The 22,353-nt window shown below is 40.6% G+C and overlaps 1 protein-coding gene across 7 annotated transcripts in view; it reads right to left on the bottom strand.

Annotated features, from left to right (window-relative positions):
- HDAC9 (histone deacetylase 9) overlaps positions 1-18,009 on the bottom strand; it is a 546,236-nt gene extending 528,227 nt beyond the window's left edge. For 5 of the 7 annotated variants that reach the window (XM_073003276.2, XM_078377172.1, XM_078377173.1 and 2 more), the window contains exon 1: positions 17,821-18,009. The gene's annotated coding sequence lies outside the window, so the exon portion shown is untranslated. Of the gene's footprint in view, positions 1-17,174; positions 17,233-17,820 lie in introns of those variants that run through there. The other 2 variants (XM_078377171.1, XM_078377174.1) reach the window with 1 other exon arrangement.
- Between the last annotated feature and the right edge of the window lie 4,344 nt (positions 18,010-22,353).

The following is a 22,353-nucleotide window of genomic DNA, read 5'->3' as shown; positions in this document are numbered from 1 at the left end:
GAGGATATCAAAGAGTCCTTTAGCAATGTTTTGGAATAAATGGCTGAGTTGCACCACATGGGTGGGGAGGAACTACGCTAAACCTTCTGCTGTTGTTTGCGATTACAACTGGGGTTACAGAATTAAAGAGGGTGATCAAAGGAAGTGACCATTGTGCATAATAAATAGGGAGAGGAGTTAATATTTAGAATATTTACAACTGAAATTGTGAATATTCTAGATGTCAAACAGAAACTTCCTGAAAGCTAGATGGAGCCCCTGGGCTGCCAGTTGCCTATCTCCAGCACAGATCCACACAGATCAAATAAAGTCTTAATTAAGTTAAAATTACCATAAAACTGAAATGAAAAATCTTACTTTGAACAATTTTAAAACTGTGTCTATTATTCAAACATAGTTGCCTATGAACGGGACACACCACAAAAGGATCGCATTCTTTCTCTAAATTTTCTACCATTCCTCTTTGAAGAAGTAATCAGAAATAAAAATTTTGCACACATAGAGCACAGTGTGATTGACAGGAGCACAGAATTTGATCAAATAGTCCTAGGCCTCTGTGTACATTCTCACTGTTCCAAGAAAAGTTTCAGTGCTGACACTGTACCTTGATGTTTTCCTTTAACAATCTAGCCAGTTAAAACAGTATATACTCTTAGTCACTTTTCCAGCTATAACATTTAGAGCCAATTCCAATTTTTGAAAATGGCAGGGTTTTGGCTAGTAGTAAATGAAGTCTGTTGAATGGCAGTTTTTTCCCCTGGCAAAGTCAGATTCTATATTAAGTTTTTACACACATGGAACTGCAAAGGAAACCATGTGTTTCTGTATTCCAGATGGTAAACATAGGTTGTAAAATTTAGATTAATGGGCTGATCACATGAGACTCTCACAGTGTTTGTATATTACAAACACAGTGAGTTAACCATGTTAGTCTGTTTATGAAAAACAAAACAAAAATGAAGTATTGTGTCACTTTTTAGACTAACAAATGTATCCAGTGCAAGCTTATGTGGAGTACAATCTACCTCTTCAGACAAAGTGGAACTATCTAGCAGCACTACTGAACCCAGTGGAGGGGGGGGGTCATATGGGTCAATTTGATTGTTTTACACACTTTTTGAGCACCATGGAGGCAACAGAAGTCTTGCTCTAACTGCATTTAATAATAAGTAACTGTCCTACAAGTTGGGTTACCACAGAAACCCATTATGGCTGGTTTTGACATTAACTTGAAAATGAAAAAAAATATGTAGAGTTGTACAAGCAACACTAGCTTCCAAGGAAGCCATATATCTAGATGTTTTGTCTTACACTTTCATAATTCTTCACCATTGACTGGGCTGACTAGCACTGTCAAGAATTATTAGCCAAAAACATTTGGAGGGCTACAGTTGCCCACTCATGATTTAAAGCTTCTGTTCCAGGTTAGCAACACCCAAACCCCAGTGATTTTAAGCTTTGCTCTTGTGTCCAAACGAAGGAATCAAGGTTTGTTCAGAGGGCAGTTTGTTTAGATTCTGGAAATCTACCCAAGGTAGCTCATCTTGGGTATTGTAACATCAGCAACAGCGCCAACAAAACTGAAAAATATTTTCCAAATCAGCTTCTTACTTTTCCACAAATGTAAATGCATCATTCTTAAAGTTTTAGGAAAAAGCAAGGCCACTTGGTAATCTTGGTAACAGATTGGCAACAAAAGAGATTGATAAGGTGGGAGTTGGGAGGAATGCTGAGTGGCTGGCAGTCTTTTGTCCAGTGAGTTTGGGACAATTCAACCAAGGTTTTAAGAGGCAGAATTTAAAACCAACCATTTTGGCTTTGCTCTGCAGCCCTATGGACCTGGAATAAATGTCTATGATTTTTTTAAAAATTCTTGAATTTTTACTGCACCACCTATGGGTAAGTGGAGCCTAGCCTGATGAAGGCTCTTGTGATCTGAAAGCTAGCATTTGTTTGGTATTTTTTTAGTGGTCTAATATAGAAGTATCACCCTCCTTTGCCTTGGTAACAGAAACATTAGAGACACGTTTCTGGAAAAATAGTACAATTTAAAGACTTCCGTTTATATATTCAGATTTATAGCCTCTGCTTAGTTTCAACAGCATCTCTAGTTGCATGCATACACATAATAAAAAGTGATTTCCCAGCTGCTGTCACTATAGCCCCTGCTCTGAAGATGAGACAGCCTATATCTCACATCATTGGGCCTGTAATGTACACCAGATGGAATTTTTCACCTGCAAATTTTGATGCCTCTTATCATTATACAGCTTGAATGCCACAGGAACTGGACTAGAAAATGAGGAAGAAGTTGAACTGTGACTATTTTATACAAAATAAAAACAATAGTCCAAGAAAACAGAACATGAAGTTAATCTGTACATCACTGCTGACTATGTGGTCAGAAATTTATGTGAATTATGGTGAGGTATTCCTTCAAGGGTAATCAGATCACACGAACTATATAAAACAAAGTACAATAACAACACCCTTTCAAAATGTCATTTTTATGGTGATCTGGCAGTGATGTTTGACTGTTAAATGCTCCCTTGTCCCAAGGGAAAAAACAATACTACTACTACTACTACTACTACTACTACTACTACTACTACTACTACTACTACTACTACTAATACTAATACTAATACTAATAATACTAATAATACTAATAATAATAATAATAATAATAATAATAATAATAATAATAATAATAATAATAATAATAATAATAATAATAATAATAATAATAATGGAGAAGTGGGGAGAAAGTTTCTAATTAGTTTCTATTTAATGTTATCAGTGTCAGATAATGGCATTATCAGCTTCCACCTTGTAACTTTACGCAAATAGAATTTTGGGTAATATGATATTCCATTTTAAGGCATCGTTTGAGAAGTATGAACAGGAAGACTGCTAATGTATTGGGGTTTTTTTGGTGGTGGTAGTCTGTTTAAAACAATGCATTGATGCCATTTACATGTCACTTGGGCATCTATTGTGTGTGTGTGTTTGTATTTGTGTGTGTGTATACACACACACATGCACACATACATATATATGGCTACCTTCAGTGAGGCAGGAGACACATACGCTCCCAGAAAATTCACTGGACGCATCCTCAATTGTATAAGTGAGGGATGTTTTGCCCTCCAGATGTTTTGCACTGAAACTCCCACTATCACTTCTCCTTTGGACTACAACTCCAACAGCCCATTATCACTGTCTAGGCATAAACAATGGGAGCTACAAGCCAAAATATTTAGAGGGTCAAAAGTTCTCCACTTCTGTCCCGTGTTTTAAATAACTGATGGGTGTTTGAATGTTTGTTCCCTTGGAAAACTATCATTGATTTTAACAGATTCAGGATATTAGGATCCAGATTGAACAATACTGGATTCTGATTCTGATCTAATTCATTCATAAAGCAGGAAACAGCAAAGAGAGCAATGTAGAGGAGATGCTGACTGTCATCCTATATTTGTTCTCAAAAGTGATGCCAACCAATCATTCAAGAACTGCTTCAGTTCAGAAGTGGTCATATTCAACAATGAACAGTACATCTCCAACACCATAGCTGACATAACACCAACATAATCACTTAGAGCAGTGATTTGCAAAATCTCTTCCTTATAGAAATGGCAGTGATTATGTTTTTCTGCTGGCATTTCTTTTTTTGTAAAAAAAAATAGTCCAGGCCATACCTTCTCAGAAAATAGAGGCTTCTTTCTCATGCAAAGAGCCTGTTTTCCATATGTACACATACACACTAACTTTAATATCCCACTCCAAAACATCAAGGAAGAAATTATTTAACAAAATGGTGTTGTGGATAAAGTGACAGACTAGGATTCTGGAGAAAAGGGTTTAAATCCCCACTCAGCCATGGAAACTGACTGGGGGAGTCAAACTGGTAAAACCACTCCTGAAATATCTCACAACTTGAAAGCCCTATTAGGGTCACTATAATCAGTTCTGACTTGATGGCACAGAACACACACACATCACACATATAAGGCAACCCACAACCACCCAGAAAATGCTTTGTGACCCCCTTGGAAGTCCCACCACTCAGGTGGGGAAACACTGACCTAGAGGATGAGTTTAGACCGATCTGTAAGGAGAAACAGGGGTGTTACAATGGGTCTGCTGTTAAAGCACAGTGATGAGAAACAAATAGTTTGGGCTGGGAGATGAAGGACAGAGACAGTGCTTTGGAATTTCTAGACTGACACTGTCTCATATTATCACTTCTACCTATACCAGGTGCTTCCCAACTATGTGCTTCTCTATTTGTAAAGCATTTGCTAATCCACAGTAAATAACAAAGATAATTACAAAGATGCCTAAGACTTCAGCTCTTTTTTCCCAAAAGAAACACATTCTGTGGAAGAGTGTCCTTAAGTTCCCTCTGCTCAGTGAAGAGCACAAAACAGTACAGCATGCAGCTTTCTTTAACACAGAATGTTAAGAAGTCATCTAAAAGAATTCGATGTATAAGGGTAAAGAGCAGTCCTACCCCCAAGCACATTTCAGCATGCAACTTTGATGAATCTAGGTATCTCTCTTAGCAGAAATCTTCTGATGTAAATTTGGGGTGTTATAACCATTTAAAACCTGGAGGAATAGCCAGATTAGTTTGCTGTGGCAAAGCAGAAACAGTCCCATTAACAAAGGTACTGTAGCATGAGCTTGCCTACAGAAGCCCAATTTTGACTTACAATATTTCAGAAGTTTAAAACTATCAGTGTTCTAATCATTTTGCAGAATGGAGACAAGGTCCTTTGCTACTGTCTAAAGAGTAGTGAAACAGTAGCTGTTGTTGCTGTTACATCTGTTATGTGTCATCATGTCACCTCTGACTTTTAGTGACCCTATGAATGAGTGATCTCGAAAATGTCCTGCTCTCAACAGCCATGCTCAGCTCTTGTAAATTCAAGGCTGTGGCTTCTTTTATGGAGTCAATCCTTCTCATGAAATAGTAGCTAGTGAAGACTCAGCCAAGAACATTTTGTGTTGATCCAAAAAAGATTTTGCATTAAAACCAGCTGCTGGTGGGTGTGTGAACATTGCCTCCAGTAATGGTGTTCAACTCTCTCCACTCAGCTTTCCTTCTCTAGGGCAATACTCTCTGATTAATACTCGTTCTGTGGAATCCGAGGAAGTGCACTGTAATCCCCAGATCTCACACTGAAATAAATCTGCTAGTCTTTGATGTGCCACAATATTTATGTTTTTGTTATATTTTTACTCTGTTTATCTTACATACCACCCAATAAGGAAAACGAGTGTATTTATATTACACAGTTAAAAACAGTTTGATGCCACTATAACTGCCATGACTCCATCATGCATGCTCCTGGGATTTGTTATTTTAGGCACTGAACATTCTTCTCTGCAGTGTAGATAATGCTTCATATGCATCTTCATTTCCTTTTGCAGGGCTAGTTATATGACTGTGCCTGTAAGTCAATGGATCTCACTCAGAATAGAATGACCTTCAGGAGACAACCTTGACACTACAATCATCATTTCTCTGCTATTTTATTTTATTCACTACATTTATAGTCCATCTACAAACATGCAGCCCAATTAATTACATAAATGTTGTGAGTCCTCCGTAGCAGAGATTTTATTTTATTTTTATTGTGGCCCTTCTCTCAAACTCTTTCATGGGTTCTTCCTGAAGTGTAGAATATAAAAGTAACAAATAAGCTGTACCAGCAGACTTCCATTGAAACTCATTTCATAAATGCCAGTGGAAAACAGAAAGCATGCCAAGAGAAATTATGTTGTCCAGGTTTTTTGTTTTTTTGAGCTTTTTTTTAATAACACAGTAGAATTCATGGACACACATAATGGTGCTACCACAAATCTCCTAATATACATGTTAGCATTCCACTATAATATATTTGTCCTCCATTACAAATACATCACACTAAACTCAGTAGCTAGAATGTTCACAGTTGTCCTTTCATTACAACAGCAATAAAACAACACAATTACCACTGTTTTTGCTAAACAATGAAATGGTCATCTGTCCTATTGAGTCCCCTCCTCCAACTTCATACACATAAACTGGAATTTAATAGTAAAAGAGAATTTTTCCTTACTGTGAATCATTTAAAGTATTCACTAGAAGAAAATAACTCCTTCTTTCTTGCTTCACACTCATGTTAGACATTGCACAAAAAAACTCTCAGATAAGAACTTCATGTGTGCAAAAAATAATGGATAATGATGGAGAGCTTTGGAGGAAAGGCTAACTACACCATATTACCAGGAAGCATAAACATGTTTAACCATAAACATGTTTAGAAGAATCTAGACTTCAAACCAATTTGGTTTCAAACCCTGTCTCTTTCAGTTTAGTATTATCTCAAACTGTTTCTCAGTTAAAATGGCCAGAATCCTAGTGCTGTTTGTGTAAGTTTCACATAAATTCTGCAATTGCACTTTCTCACCTTTGTTCTGAAGAGATGACCATCTTTAAGTTAAACCTTGTAACATTTCCTAGCCAAACATTACACTATAATTACAGTATTTTGAAAATGTTTCTCCTACACCTATTTCCTTTTAAAACTTTCAAAACACCAATAAACACTGGATAGCTAACTTTTTCTGTATTCGATATGCATCTCTTAATAATCTTACTTTTTACATATGGAATTAATATCTGATTACTGGTTAACCTATTTCTTTTACATGTTTCTTCAGTGCTCACCAACTCCAGAGGAAAATCATATTCATATGACTAGTCAGAAAAGCAACCTAGTCTCCCTTTCTCCTTCCCAATATAACATGTCCTTTAAAACAATGCATTTGTAGGATATATGTTTTACTATATTTTATATTCAAAAAGGCAAATCTTCAACAGTACACTTGACAACGATTTTGCTCTACAGCGATTTCGCTGGAACGGATTATCCTTGTCAAGCGAGGCACCCTTTCTTGAAACCATAAGTAGCAGAAATCTTATATTTCTTATTCTACTCTTCTTCCTCTAATTCCAAGTAATATATATAAAGGAATTAAGAATGGTTTGTAATTGTTAATATAGAAAAGAAAAGAAAAACAGAAAAATTGAGGCATATCTTGCAAAATATCAAGGTAACGCTACCTGCCTGGAAACTGGCAGTCGCACCCAATCTTTGCAGAGGGAGGAGGCTATGTCAGCTGGATAACTGGTGGATTCACTTGGCACCAAAACAGGCTTGCAGTGCATTGAGTGGAAGGAACTATGTCATGTCTTGCAATAGCTACGACGTCCAACCATTATGAGACTCACAGGAGCTAATCTCCTGATGAACCCAGGGTTGGCCATTCTGTACAAATACTTAGAACTGTAGAACTGGAAAGGACTATATGGATGACTGGGTCCAGCCCTTGTGCCAAGGAGGCACAGTGGGGAATTGAAATCCCAACCTTTCACTCCACCACTAGATGCCTAACTACTGAGCTGTCCAGACAGCACATTCTTCTCAGTGGCACCCTGAGTAGGAAATTACCAAGTCTTCTGGCATATAGATTCCCCTCCTCCCCTTCAGGAACAGATATACAGTGGTGCCTCGCCTTACGACGTTAATTCGTTCCAGCGAAATCGCTGTAGAACAAAAACGTCATAATGAGAAAAGAAAAAAAACCACTGAAACGCATTAAAACCCATTTAATGCGTTCCAAAGGGCTGTAAACTCACTGTCCAGCAAAGATCCTCCATAGGGTGGCCATTTTCGCTGCCTGTGCAGCAAGGAATCCGTCCCAGAAAACAGCGGGGGCCGTTTTGTTTATCCACCGGCCATTTTGAAACCGCCGATCAGCTGTTGGAAAAATTGTTGTTTTGCGAAGAATTGGTTCCCGAAGCAGGGAACCGATCATCGCAAAGCGAAATTCCCCCATAGGAAACATCGTTTTGTGATCGCAAAAGCGATCGCAAAAAGTTCGTCGTAATGCAATTTTGTCATTAAACGGGGCAATCATAAAGCGAGGCACCACTGTATACTGTACTTTATGCGATAAAGTTGTGACCCATGTCACTCACCAAGCCTGGCTCATCCCTTCTGATATCAAAATTCTTACCAAAGTAAATTATGCTTTCAGGTTTTGGTAAATGTTTATCCAACAGGCCAGATAACATTGGATCTAATGTAGAATTTCATGAACTAGATTTCCATATAGCCAACATTGCTTTTTTGACAAAATGTAAGGCTGAAACGTGAGATTAATTATCACATCAGATCTCTCAAACATAAATATAAGAAACATTTGTAGATAAAATCTTTGCAAAAAAGATTTTAGAGATCAAACTTTTCCTCACACTTTGCTCCTAGTTTAGGTGCTATTTCAGGTGAAATATAATACCACCACTCACCTGAGTATCAGGTGAGCAACAGTATTACGTTTCACATGAAACAGCTCCTAGACAAAGATGTAAAAGTTTTTGATCCTGTACTTGAATGTCTGCTGACCCTTGCTCCTCATATCTTGAGAGAGTCCAAACAATGTGACTTCAAGGTCCTGCCTCCCATCCATTTTTGTAGCATTTTTCTTAAGGAAGTGATTTGGAGAATTCAGAAGCATGAACACAATTGTGTGCCACTTCTGTTGCCTGACTAGTCAGTGGAACCTTTTAAAATATATATCTAAAAGAGATTAATGTGGTTGATTATGGAAATTCCATAGTTCATGGGTGGAGCACATTCTCTACATGTAAAAAGTTCCACGTTTAAACTCAGTCATCTCCAGGTAGGGCAGGAAACTTTGTCTGAAACTTGCCAGTCAGACAGTCTTTAGCTAACTGGACCGATGACTGGTGTATTTTCTATAGAGTATTTTCTTATGTTCTTATCAGGAGAATAACTGCAGACCTACTGAATGTACAAGGCTGCTGATGTTCATATCAGTTTTAACAGAGATATACAAAATGTAACATGATATGGATAGAAAGAGAACTTTATCCCTATTGCATAATGCTAGAATTCAGGGCTATCCACTAAATCAGTGGTTCTTAACCTTTTTGAAAGAAACGCCCCCTTGAGCCATTGAGGAAGTTATCATCGCCCCCCTCCCTGAGGTGATGATATCTTACCTACCTACCTACCTACCTACCTACCTACCTACCTACCTACCTACCTACCTACCTACCTACCTACCTACCTACCTACCTACCTACCTACCTACCTACCTACCTACCTACCTACCTACCTACCTACCTACCTACCTAGTCTCCCTCCCCACCCTTTCCTTCTACCCAATCCACACTCAGTGCTCCCCTAAAGGAGAAAGGTGAGACGTGGCAGGTAGAAAGAGCTGGATCATCTGACGGCAGCAGAAGCACCGGATCTACTGCCAGCACTGCGGCTGCAGTCGCCTTCACAGGTTTGGCTCACTCCAGCGACTCCCTACCGCCCCCCTTCTGTTCTTTCGCCCCCACACCGCCCCTTTTTGTTCTACCGCCCCCCTGAAAAATGAAATCGTCCCCTGGGGGGCATTATTGCCCACGTTAAGAACCACTGCACTAAATTAATGATGGGAGTTTTAGGGAACATAAACAAAATACTTTTTCACAAAACTTGTAGATGGTATAACCAGTACCACAAGTTGGCCACCAACTAGGACAACTTTAAAAGGGGACAAATTCATGGAGACTACCAGAGCCTGCTGGTCATGATGTATATATATTTCTCCCAGCATAAAAGGTGGCAAGTCTGTGTGCGGGAATGCAAAAGGGAGGATGTTGTCACACTGATCTACTGCCTGTAAGTTTTCTGTGGATCGCTGATTATCTCCTGTGTGGAGCAGAATGTTTTTAGTCTGATCTGCCACAGTTTGTCTTACATTCTTACATAACCTATGCGAACAACAGTTTATTAAATCACAAAATATGAAGAATGTCTTGTAGCCAGGTAGATACTGCTAGAAGAGTACCTGGATAAAAAAGATTTATGTTCCATAAATGTGCCACCACATGTTCTCAGCATTAAATCGAATAACGTGCCATTTCTAATATGCTTTCTACCCAATTAATGCATGTTATACAAACCACATTCACTTAGCTTCAAACTTCACTTTTCATCTGCGATTTATGCCTTCTCTCTTCCTTGAATATCTTACACTTTTGCCTTGAGCTAATCCACCACTTTTGAAAGCAAAGCCTGAATTTAAGAGCTTTGCCTCCTGGAGACCTAATGATAGATGTCAAAAATGTATAATTAAGATTTCATCCAATTAAAAATAAGACTTAAGAATGTGTGTATTATACAACTTTTCCATGTTGAACTGGGTCTAGGTTTGGAAGATGGGAAATAATATTTCTATTAGATAATACTTCATATCACTATTAGGAAAAAAGTTTATTATTTTTCTCCATTGTAAAAATGGGTGTTTCTTTATGCTCTTTTTACATGCATTTGCCTTTTACAAAAGTAGTGGTCCTGGTATAGCGATATCTATGTACAGCAGTTAGAGGCTTAGAACTGCTGTATAACTCAGTGTTTCAGGTATCTGGTTGGGAGTTTGATCCCTTGACAGGGGCTGAACCTGATGATCCATAGAGCCCCTTACAGCTCTGCAGCTAGAAGAAGAAGAAGGTGATGACGACGACAATATTACTACTATTATTTGGCTTTCAAGGTAAGTGAGATATTTAAGGAGTAGTTTTACCATCGCCCTCATCGTGTAACCAAACAAAGCCATACATTTGGGGACTGAGCAGTTCTAAGGTGATGATTACAGGTACCTCGTGGAAAAGTAGTTAAAACTGCAGTACTGCAGCTAAAACTCTACTCACAGCCTGGGTTCAATCCCAGGTAGTCAGTTTAAGGTTCACTCAGCCTTCCATCGTTCTGAGGTGAATAAATTAAGTACCCAGCTCACTGTGGAGGCAATGTGTACCTTCGGAATTAAATTGTAAACTGTGGTATATAAGCAGCACACTTTGCTTCAATGAAGCATTTCTCTGAAGCAGCCTATTGATAAAGAAGAACAGAAAAGAACGCAAATAAGATACTAGTCTCCTGTTCCTCTACAGTTCTAAAACTTATGATCAGCATCTGAGCTGAAAGTATCCACAGAGCCTAGATGTGAAGAAAACTGCCTTTTTAAAGAGAATTGCCCATTTTCACATATGGAATTTAATCCTGAATGCAACCATTAACTTCCATATGGAGAAAAATAATTCTTATAAGGAAAATATATTTTAAAAAATATTTTAATTTGCATAAATAGGCCACATTTTTCACTGAAAAATTAACAATCCTATAGATGGTTCTTTATATCCACATTTTGCTAGTATGCTGGTCTTAGCCTATAGAAGAGTCTATTGCAGTCAGCAATGTGAATCCCTCCGACATTTGGCTTAACTTAGTTGATATTTGTATACAAATACTGAACAGTTTCTGTATTAATTGTACACTTAAAATTCAAAGAAATAAACTGTATATATAAAATTCTTGACCACCACCATCCATCCATAGTATCTTAAGGATGAACAAATTTATTAAGGCATTAGTTTTCATGCATTAAGATCTGCTTAACTAGATGTAAATACTTGAGCAGGTCTATTTTCTTGCAGGACAAGTACCACCTTAAATTAATTTTAAAAAGGAACAGTGCTCTAAACTTGTCCCCAGGATGGTGACTAAATTATGCACTACTGATTCAATATATTTTAAAATGTTGGGTTAAGAACAGAAAACAAATTCCAAGCAAAATTTCTGATGCAATTTTTTAATTTTTTTTCCCTTTCTCCAGATCATTTCAACTCCTTTCAGAAGAACAAAATCAAAGTTATATTCATCTCAAGGTTTTTCTGTTTCAGGAGACTCAAATCCACAGCATAACATTTAAAGTGAAGGGTTTCTATTATTGATGTATATGCTAGTCACTCTCAGTTCGCCTAAAATAACACAACCAGGAAAATATGCATAATGGAAAATATCAAAACCACTATTTTGTGTTTCTGCAAGCAGTGTGTTGTAGTTAATACATTTCCTAACCAGGTATAAACTTTTAATGTTAAAGATACACTGTATAGACTTCATTTTCACAAATTTTAGACATTTTAATAGAAAAAAGATGTTTTCATAAATATTTTTTGAACATTTCAAATCAAATATTACTACCACCTACAATGCAATTTTATGCATGTTCTAGTTGGAAGCATTCTACTGAGCTCTATTGTAAAGTATATGATTTCACATCTCAAAGTCATAGGTCTGGATTTCCTATCAGTCCTAGTCTGCAATCTTGTGGCATCTGGGACAGATCTGCCCATTCTTGATACAACCGGCCAGTCTGAGAGCAACCTTTACATCACTTTGTTAATTAAAGCAAGAAGAGTGAATATTGGACCATTCTGTGGGTGTATTTTCATACATACAATCCATGTGGATAAAATTAGCAGTCCTGAAATTCGAATAGTTTGTTACTCTCCCACTGAGATCAAGAGGCATGAAACCACCCATGAAAGAAGGAGCCTACCCAAAAATTAAGGCGATTAAAATCTTACCACTCTTCCCTTACACCTGCCTCAATGCCACAAGCCTGGTTCAACTTAAGTTTTTGGGCGATAACATCAGAGTTCCCCAGTCTGCAGGTTTGTTCTGCCTAAATAATAGGGAGAATTTAATCCAGTATTTCTTCCCATAAAGTGGATACAGTCTCACTGTCATGTCATCACTGACAACTCAATGATATGGATATGTCCCTGAAACAAAAATCTGTCAGATAAACTATGGTAATTCAGTTGATAGGCTGCTGTAAAAATTTCTTATTTATTTCTTTATTTATTGGATTTCTACCCCCACCCATCTAGACCAAAGGTCTACTCCTAAGGCACGAACTGAACTGAACAACTCATAAAGAATGTTACAGTTTTCCAGTTCTGGGGCAGCTATTTACACAAAGCTGTTCATGACGTAACATCAGATGTTTACAAAATTACATCAGTGGACTCAAAATAAGTGTCCAAGTGTTATACTGAAATTAAGAATGTGCTTTCTCAGACATTGTCTAAGACAGTGAGGAGAAGGTGTAGCTATCCAGATGTTGTTGGCAAAAATGCTAGAGTTGGAGTCCAACATCTGGATGGCCACACTTTGCCCATTGTGGTCTAAGGTATTTATCTAGACATCCACTGAAAATGAAACATTTCTAAGTAAACAGGTGTAGCACTGAGTTATCAGTACCATAGCATCTCAGTATGCAGTGATGGGGGAGGTCCAGGAAATGTTAAAAAGATGATACCACACGTGGTCCACAGGCTACAAGCCATCCACCCACACTCTAGATCAGGGGTCTCAAACATGCGGCCCGGGGGCCATTTACGGCCCCCCAGATAATAGTTTGTGGCCCTCGCCTTGCCTGCCCCCCCAAAGCACCCACCCATCCTCTGCTGTCAAGAGTAAAAAAAAAGCCTTGCCTCGCTCGCCGGCTCTCTCCCAAGACAGCACCTCTTGCACCCTCCATCCAGAACTGCAGCCTGCCAGCCAGCCCACCTATCTGTCGGCTAAGGAAACTCCTGGGTGGCTTCCTCAGGCTCTTGCTCCGCTTGGCGGGAAATCTGATGCGGCCCAGCCTCACCCAGACTCTGCCTCTAGCGGCCCCCAGGTAAATTGAGTTTAAAACCCCTGCTCTAGATCTTTCTAGCTATATGTGTATCTCCAACCCAAGTACATTTAGCACGTATCATTATTTAGTACTGGGTGGATAGCAATGGTCCTGTCTACATCACTGTGTGCCAACACACTATTTAAGGTAAACATAAAAGGTAAAATAAGCAAATGTCATTATTATAGCATAATTATCATAAAAGAAAGCAGCTACAAATAAAAGTACTAGAAACTTCCAGACACTAATTTCAGGAAATTGGTAGAGTTGTTCTGCATTCATCACAGGTTCATCTAAACTAGGAGCTCATTTGTGGAAAAAGTGTAAAACAGATGTGGAATATACAATTTATTATACACACCCCTCTAGACAATAGCAAAGATGTTTAAATAGCACATAAATGTATAGAAGGGAACTGAAATCAACAAAAGAATGACACACCTTAACAATCAGGCACTGTGAATTACCAAATGACATGAAGGGAGACTTCTCATGGAAAGGGTTTACAGTATGTTTTAGTATTATAATGATGGGGTAGGCTCATGCAAAGCTTGGACACAATTAGTCGCTTTATGCCAAACCTAAGTAATCCTTGGTTGCAATATTACTTTTTAGGTTAAAGGAACAGTTACTTTAAAAATTACTTTTTTACAAGAATTTTGCAGGTTTTATTTTATTGTCATCAATCCTATGTGCCAAGGAGAGTACAGTATTTGTTTTACTTATCTTTTGTATAAGTATTTCCAAGATCAGTGTCATAATTGGCCACTAGAGGGAACCAGGGAGTATTTTGCTGTACAGTATTTTTCTGGATTGCTGATGAGAACACAAGGCAGTAATAAAGCACAGTGCAATGAATTAGTTGCACAATTATAGCAAGGCTACTGAATCGATAGGTGTTAACTTGCCAAATCCCCCATGATTCAACTCTACTTAAAACTTAACCACTGAATTTCAGCCACTGAGTTCCTTTTGAAATTTAAAACTCTGAGCTATGAGCATTTGTGTTCGCTTACTTATCCTATGCAGTAGCGAAGAGATCAGAAACTTCTGATTCTATTTAGATGAAAAATTGTTTAATGTACCATCTAAATGCTAAACTGTGGATAATCTCAACTTGGGCTTCCTAATATGAGTCAGCTCTATGAACTTGTGCTTAAAGTTGACTTGTTTCCCCCACACTGTATTTAAGGTTAATCACAATTTTAGCATTACAATGACAAGAGAAGCTGTGATTAATCCAAAATGAAAACAAAGGTTTACAGACTCCTCTAGTTGTCGAACCAGAGGGACATGTGGGAAGATGAAGCATGCCTGCTCAAGGCTTAGAATGCTAAACTATGTTTTAGCAGAGTATCTGACCCAGCCCACTATGTATCTAAGGACAACTTCTCATCAGCTAGAAAGCAATTAGAAATGCTACGTTTGTAGTCACATTTGTTATGCCTGCATTTTATCTTTCCTTAAAAAGAAATTTTGGCCTCAAGAGAAACAAAAAATAAAGAGTTGGGCTGTGTAATAGGAAAATCATCCAGTGGGCTCTACTGCTGAACAAGGATTTGAGCCTTGGGTTTCTGTGACTCTGGTGCTCTGAATTGGGGGAACAGGATGATCAGTATTATGGATCACAATATATTTACAAGTATATGCATATTTTGAAATGGGTACATAAAATATGTTCCTCCACAAAACCCAAACAATTCCCCTCTTAGTTCATTCTCCCCTTTATCCCATATTGGGTTCAGTTTGCCATTCTTACATTGGCATGATGAGACGTTTTTTTGTGTGGAAACTCTCCAAACCTGAAGAGCTGAAGATTACTTAGGACTCCTCTTGCACAAGCCTAACTTTGTGACAACACTGACACTTTATCTCTTGGCCAGAGGAAGTTTGGATCAGAAGTAACTTGGTTCCTCCTTCATCCCTTCTCTGTGCCCCCCTTTTAGCTCTTCTGCCAGCAGGCCTTACCTCAGCTAGCAGAACAGTTCTGTCAGTAGCACACTTTGTTGGCTGATCTCTTAGATCAGTGAGCAAAGGAGGATTGTCCCAACGTAAAGGCTTGCCCACAATCTCCCACAGCTAGTGCACCTCTCAGTGAGGATTGAACTGCAAAACCTTGAAGCTCACCTGGATCAGCCATTCTCTCTCAGTCTAAGGAACTACATAGAGTTGTCATGAGAATGAAGGAGGGAACCAATGGCACTATCTTGAGCTCCTTTGATGGAATAGAAAGGTGACATAAGAATGTAATAAAATGTGCATTCAAGAGACAATGTAGGGAGAAGGAGGAAAAAAATATCTTAAGGTTGTAACCCTACACACATGTGCAAAAAAATATGCCTGACTGAACTTACTTCCACAGCATATTTAACATTCACACCTGGCATCCATAAGTAGCTGACAAGGCCTGTCCTGACCACCAAGGAGCCTGACTGAAATCCTCTTAAAACCAATGTATATCGAAACTATATTCTGGGGATTTAGTGCTACTGTTAAGTATAATCGTAATAAAGACCACAGAACATTTTAAAAGTAAAAATGTCACATTAGTAATGATTCCTTCAAACCATACCACAGAAGAACTTGTTCAGGCACCGAAAACCTTTCACCTAAAAGAAACAATTATGTATCTAGAAAAAAATATGTTATTGTTTTTCTTTTCTTTTTGAGATCTATATAAAGATTTCTTCTATAAATATAATTCAGTTTTCTTTATTTGTACTCCATGTGTGTTTTTCTGCAAGAGTCTGCCTTCTAAGGTGCCTATACAACATTTCAGAGGCGGGTACATTTGATTTTTCATTAAATATATATAATCATTTGTAGCTTTAAATATTAATAGAATTACCCATGTGGTTTTAAAAATATTTATACATTTTGTTGAATATAGAAGCTCCTGTTCAAGAAGATAATTTCCAGCCATTCTAAAATCTTTTTTCTCCCTCTTTTAAAAACAACAACAACAGTACAGAGAGAGAGAGAGAGAGAGAGAGAGAGAGAGAGAGAGAGAGAGAGAGAGAGAGAGAGGGCACTTATTTCCATAGTTACAACATTTAAGTTTTTCATCCTAGAAGTTTTCTTTGTGGGAATTTCTCTCTCAAACACAAAATTCAGAAAATCCATGTTTTGCTAGAACTACAGTAGATACCCAAAGAGTCTCAGTCGGTTGCACTACCAAGCAGACAAGCTTTCCAACCTGGATACACCTCCGGGACACTTACAGCCCATGCGTGCTAATTTCGAAGGAACTCCAACTTTATTCCGTAGAACTTACTTCTAGATAAACATATTCAGGGACAGTCACCTTCGTTCCTCAAAGGCAAAACTAAGGAGCAGCCCTCGAAGAAGGCTGCAATGGATGCATTCTTGGCGCTTAAACAAAATCTGCCTCGAAATCGCCGGTGTCTCCCTCCAGGACACTGGGACTGCCATCACCCCCCAGCTGGCAGACACGAGCATTCTCCCACCTGTTCGAGACTCACAAAGCATCCCCCACGGTGAACCCCCCTCGGAGCCGCTTTTTAATTACCCGCTTCATAGGAACAAGGGTGTATAATTTAGAACGCTCTTACCCGTGGCCCAGAAATGCCTGCGCGTGGATGTCAGCTCTGGGGTGTTCCAAGAATAAACTCCGACGCTTGGTTGAAATCGTATGGCGGGGCGGGGGTGGGGGGGCGGGGGTGGGAGGGGCTGCTGCTAACAATTTTCCAGGTCTTTCCACCACCCTTCCCCATTCGCTCGACTACTCGGCCTCCCAAAGCAGCCCAACGTTACCTGAAGAGCTTCTCTTCACCCCCGTCACCCCGACCCCACGCAGCAGCAGCAGCAGCATCCCGAGAGCGCTGCCGAGTGGGAGCCCCGGGGGAGCCCGGATGCTGAAGCCGGGAGCTCTCCTCAAGCGAGGGTCCCACGGAAATCCCAGCCATTCGGGAAAAGAAAGGAAAGGGGGACGGGGCGCGTCTTTTTTTCCCCTTTGCTCCTCCTGAGACAAGAAGGAGCAGCGCTCTCAGCCATCCCTTTGCCCTGAGAGGTGCTGGCGCCTTTTCTGCCCTCACATTGCTCTCTCCACAGCTCGAAAACGTTACCTTTTTTTGAGGGGGGGGGAGGGTGACATTCTGGGAGGTGTCGTCCTCAAAAAGTAACGTTTCTCATCCCTATGAAGGAGGGAAGAAGCCACTTGGGGGGGCGGGGGGGAGTAGCAGCCGGTGCCACACTCACCTTCGCGAAAGCCCCCGGCGATTTTTATCTCTTTGCTCGGCGGTTGCGGCGGGCAACCCTGCCCCGAACTGCCATCTTCTGAAGGGAGCAGCGAAAAGACCGGGAAGGCGGGAGGGGATGCTTTAAAAAAAAAAAGTTACCTCAGCAGCAGCAGCAGCGGTGGCGCTCGCTGCCACTGTTGTTGTGGATAGGAGCCCTCAGGAGCATCGCCCAGGCGGGCAGAGCCGGCGCCGGGCAAAAGAGGACCAGCCAGGCGGGCGAAGGAAGAGATGCACGAACTGGGGAGGGACTTGAAGAAGAAGGAGCCGCCGCCGCCGCCGCCACGAGGGGCTCTGAGCGTTGCGCTCGCAGCCCGTCGTGGCGACTCGAGGAGGATTTACTAAAAATAGCAAGCGGGCGGAGAGGCGGGCGGGCTTGGAGAGCGGCGAGGTCCCCGGCTCAGCCAACGCGCGCCTCGGCCGCCGCCGCCGCCGCCGCCCAAGAGGCAGGAGCGCGAGGGTGGCGCGGGGCGCGCTGAGGCGGGCCGAGGGAAGCCCCAGAAGGGGCAGCCCCGGCGGCGGGAGAAACAGCAAGCAAGAAATAAACGTCTGGGGGAGGAGAAATCCCACCGGGATTCATGTACAGAATCACGTACGGGTTAAAGAGGGTGGGGGGGGGGTCGGGGGATGCCTTTTCCGTGAGAACGTTTGAGGGGCGCCTTCAGGTACCTGCGCCTGTTTAGTAACTTCTTTGTTCAGATAGACTGCGCTTCTCAACGGAGGAGATAGTCCTCTAATTGTGAACCCCTCCTGTTGGCGCGCAGACTGACTAGCATTATTTAGATCCTGCTACCCTTCTGGTTCCAAACAGAGTACTCCTAGAATGAGCTCGAACTTTTAGCATGTATACATTACTGAAACAGCGATGTCTAGGTTGGCTTGGGCATGTCGTGAGAATGGCTGATGGTCAGATCCCAAAAGATCACCTGTATGGAGAATTAGTGCAGGGAAATCGCCCCAGAAGGAGACCACAGCTGCGATACAAGGACATCTGCAAGTGGGATCTGAAGGCCTGAGGAGTGGACCTCAACAGATGGGAAACCTTGACGTCTGAGCGTTCAGCCTGGAGGCAGCAGTGCATCATGGCCTCTCCCAATTTGAAGAGACCCTTGTACAGCAGGCTGAGGCAAAGAGGCAGTCCCGAAACAAGCAAAACCAGGGAGCTGGACAGGGGACAGATTGGATTTGTCTTCAATGTGGAAGAGATTGTCACTCTGGAATTGGCCTTCTCAGCCACACTAGACGCTGTTCCAAGACCTCCATACTGAGCACGTTACCACAGTCTCTCGAGACTGAAGGATGCCTACACACACCCTTCTGGTTAGACTACTGCACCACGCTGCAGCTGGGGCTGCCTTTAAAGAGAGAGAGTGGAATCCACCTAAGGAAACTGCCCTCTCAAACTCCTCCTCACCTTGCCTTTTGGAGGCATGAACTGAGGGCGCCATCGGACCATGAAATAGATTGCATTTCCGACCGCTTGTGGTGTGTTCCAGTCAGTGGGAAATATTACCTGGCCATCACATGATGCACAGGCAATAGACTCCAGCCTGCCCCTGATCTGTGCCTAAGCTAGAGGCTTGTGGCCCAGCAGCAGGGATACTCTCTTGGGGGCAGAGCTGGAGCAATTTTCCAGTGAATGGAGTTGTCGAAGGGAGAACACTCCCAGCAAAGTGACCCTTTCTGGTGCAATCAGGTGTGATTGTTTCTCATTGTCTGATCACACCCTGAGCTGGGGCTCCTTCACTTGATAATGCACTTCTGGAGATTCTTGATATCATCTGGCCTATGGAGGATGCCATTTACTCATCATCAAAAAGGAAAACAACATAAGGCATTGATGTGCTTAAAATTTTGTATTAAATTATATATACTGTAATGTAATGTTAAAGGGATGTGGTGGCGCTGCGGGCTAAACCGCAGAAGCCTGTGCTGCAGGGTCAGAAGACCAAGCAGTCATAAGATCGAATCCACGTGACGGAGTGAGCTCCCATTGCTTTGTCCCAGCTCCCGCCAACCTAGCGGTTCGAAAGCATGCAAATGCGAGTAGATAAATAGGGACCACCTCGGTGGGAAGGTAACAGCGTTCCGTGTCTAAGTCGCACTGGCCATGTGACCACGGAAGATTGTCTTCAGACAAAACGCTGGCTCTATGGCCTGAAAACGGGGATGAGCACCACCCCCTAGAGTCGAACACGACTGGACAAAAATTGTCAAGGGGAACCTTTACCTTTACCTTAATGTAATGTTATAAATGCTTTTTGTCATTTAAACAGAGTCATATTGTCAGTCACCCACTAATGTGCCTGAATGAAAGGATCAACCAACAGGTACCCATCATTATCCTCTTGGAACTGCGGAGCTGGAAGGAACCCAGTGGATCACTGAGTCCAGTCCCTGTCAAGGAGGCCCAGTGGGCAATCAACCTCCCAACCTCTGGCACCACAGCCGGATGCCTAACCCACTGAGGTACTGATGCCTGAATATGTTCACATTCCTCAGGGAGGCTTTTTCTGTGTCCATACCACCACAGGAAATTAGGCCTTAAAAGTGAAAGAAAAAAGCAACTGGAAAACCCCAGTGACCTCACAAGACCATTCAGCTTAAGTGAATTGGAAAAAGCTGTTTGTAACTGTAAAAATTCCTGATCTTCCCTCTCTTTCTACTCCCTACTGTTTGTCCCATCTTGCTGAAAGTTTTCCCTTATGTAAAATTGCTTTTAATTACACTGTTGTGGTTTTTTTATTGTTGTAAGCCGCCTAGAGTGGTCTTAATTGATTAGATAGGCGGGATATAAATAAATAAATAAATAAAAATGGCCAGTCAGCAGGCCTGGATGATATCTGCATAGAACAGAAAAATGTTTTGGTATAGTAACAAAAAATGACACTTTAATTGCTGTAATAATGATACTCTCCGGATTATGAAATTTTGGAGAAAGTCACACATAGTTGCTTTTTTTGAACCCTGGTAAAAAGGAAAAAAATAAAACCCTAAAGATTTCAGGCCATTCTAACTACTCTGTCATATTTATGAAGTTCTGGAAAGTATTGGTCCATCAGTCCAGATAGGCGGAGTATAAATCAAATAAATCAAATAAAAATAAATAAATAAATATTCTTCTTAGCCATCTAATGAAGGTAACGGCGCCATTCCTTGTCATATGCCAGGCTTGGCTTTAGATCTGGGAAGAATTTTACAGCACAAATGCTGCATTTAATGCAATGTATTGAGGAAAATTTTGAAACCAGAAACTAGGATCTCAAACATTTGGTGACCTCTTGGCCACGTATGACACTGTCCATCATGACGTACTACTGCAAAAATTCTATAATCTAACAGAGATTATAAACTAACTAAAGCAATAGCAACCTTTTGCAAAATCACAGTTTTTTGTTAATTTCCAAGACAACTTTTGTTGGACACAAAAAGAATTGGCCATCCCAGGGCAGCGTACTGGCTCCCATTTTGTTTGATATCTATGCCAATGATCAACCACATCCTCAAGGCACCTAAAGTTTTATTTATGTTGACAATCTTGCACTCGCTACTCAGTTATACAGCTTTCAGATGGAAGACCATTTTCTAACAGATGCACCAGAAGAGTTTGGCTCATGATAATGATAGAAAACAACTTAAACCCAACCCTGCTAAGACTCAAATATGTGCCATTCATATGAGAAACAAGAAGAGATTGCAGAAATTTCGGAACCACTGTTCTAGAAGTTCCATGCTTTTGGTAACAATAGAAAATTTACAAATGCAAAGCTGCAGCCTTTTCCATTGCTGTACCATTCTGTGCATGGTAACCTTGTACACATGTTCACAAAAGATGAAAGTTAACAACAGAGCCAGTAGCCATGCTGTCCAGTGAGTTCCAATCTGAAATAACATCTTCCAGCTTCTGGAGCAGACCCAGGCTACCATGGACATAAAAAGATCAGACCATTGATCCATATACATTAGTGCAAATAGCAGCAACAACTAAGATCTCCAGAGTTGTCAATACCCTGTCCACCACCTAACCATTTAACTGGAGATGTCAGGGATGTAAAATTTGTGCTCCAGCACTCAACCTTGTCCCTTCCATGAAATATTATAGGAGCAATAGGTTGATACTTGCATCTTGGCACCCCATCTCATTTTAGAAAGCTGTTATTCCTTTTATTAATGAAGACATTGCAATAAATATTCATTTGTTTTATAAACACTAGCATTTGCCTGTGGCAAAAATAATTCTTTTGAAACGGATCAACACCAGTGCTGACATTTCAGTAAGGACATGTAAATATTAGGCTGAGAAGAAAAGGGTTTTAAACAATTAATTGGTGTGACCTTTTTATAAGGGACACAGCGAAATGGAAAAGCTTTGTAAAAGATTATGTAGAATGAACATGACATGTAGATTGACCTTACCTCCTGAAGACTTCCAGACTTCTTTTTCCTTAGGAAGAATAGCCATAGTCTGTTGCAGATGACGAAAATAAATGAACAT

The sequence above is a fragment of the Pogona vitticeps genome, chromosome 6 (assembly GCF_051106095.1).
Source record: "Pogona vitticeps strain Pit_001003342236 chromosome 6, PviZW2.1, whole genome shotgun sequence".
Taxonomy (NCBI): Eukaryota; Metazoa; Chordata; class Lepidosauria; order Squamata; family Agamidae; genus Pogona; species Pogona vitticeps.
This window is presented reverse-complemented; position numbering and strand designations above follow the sequence as displayed.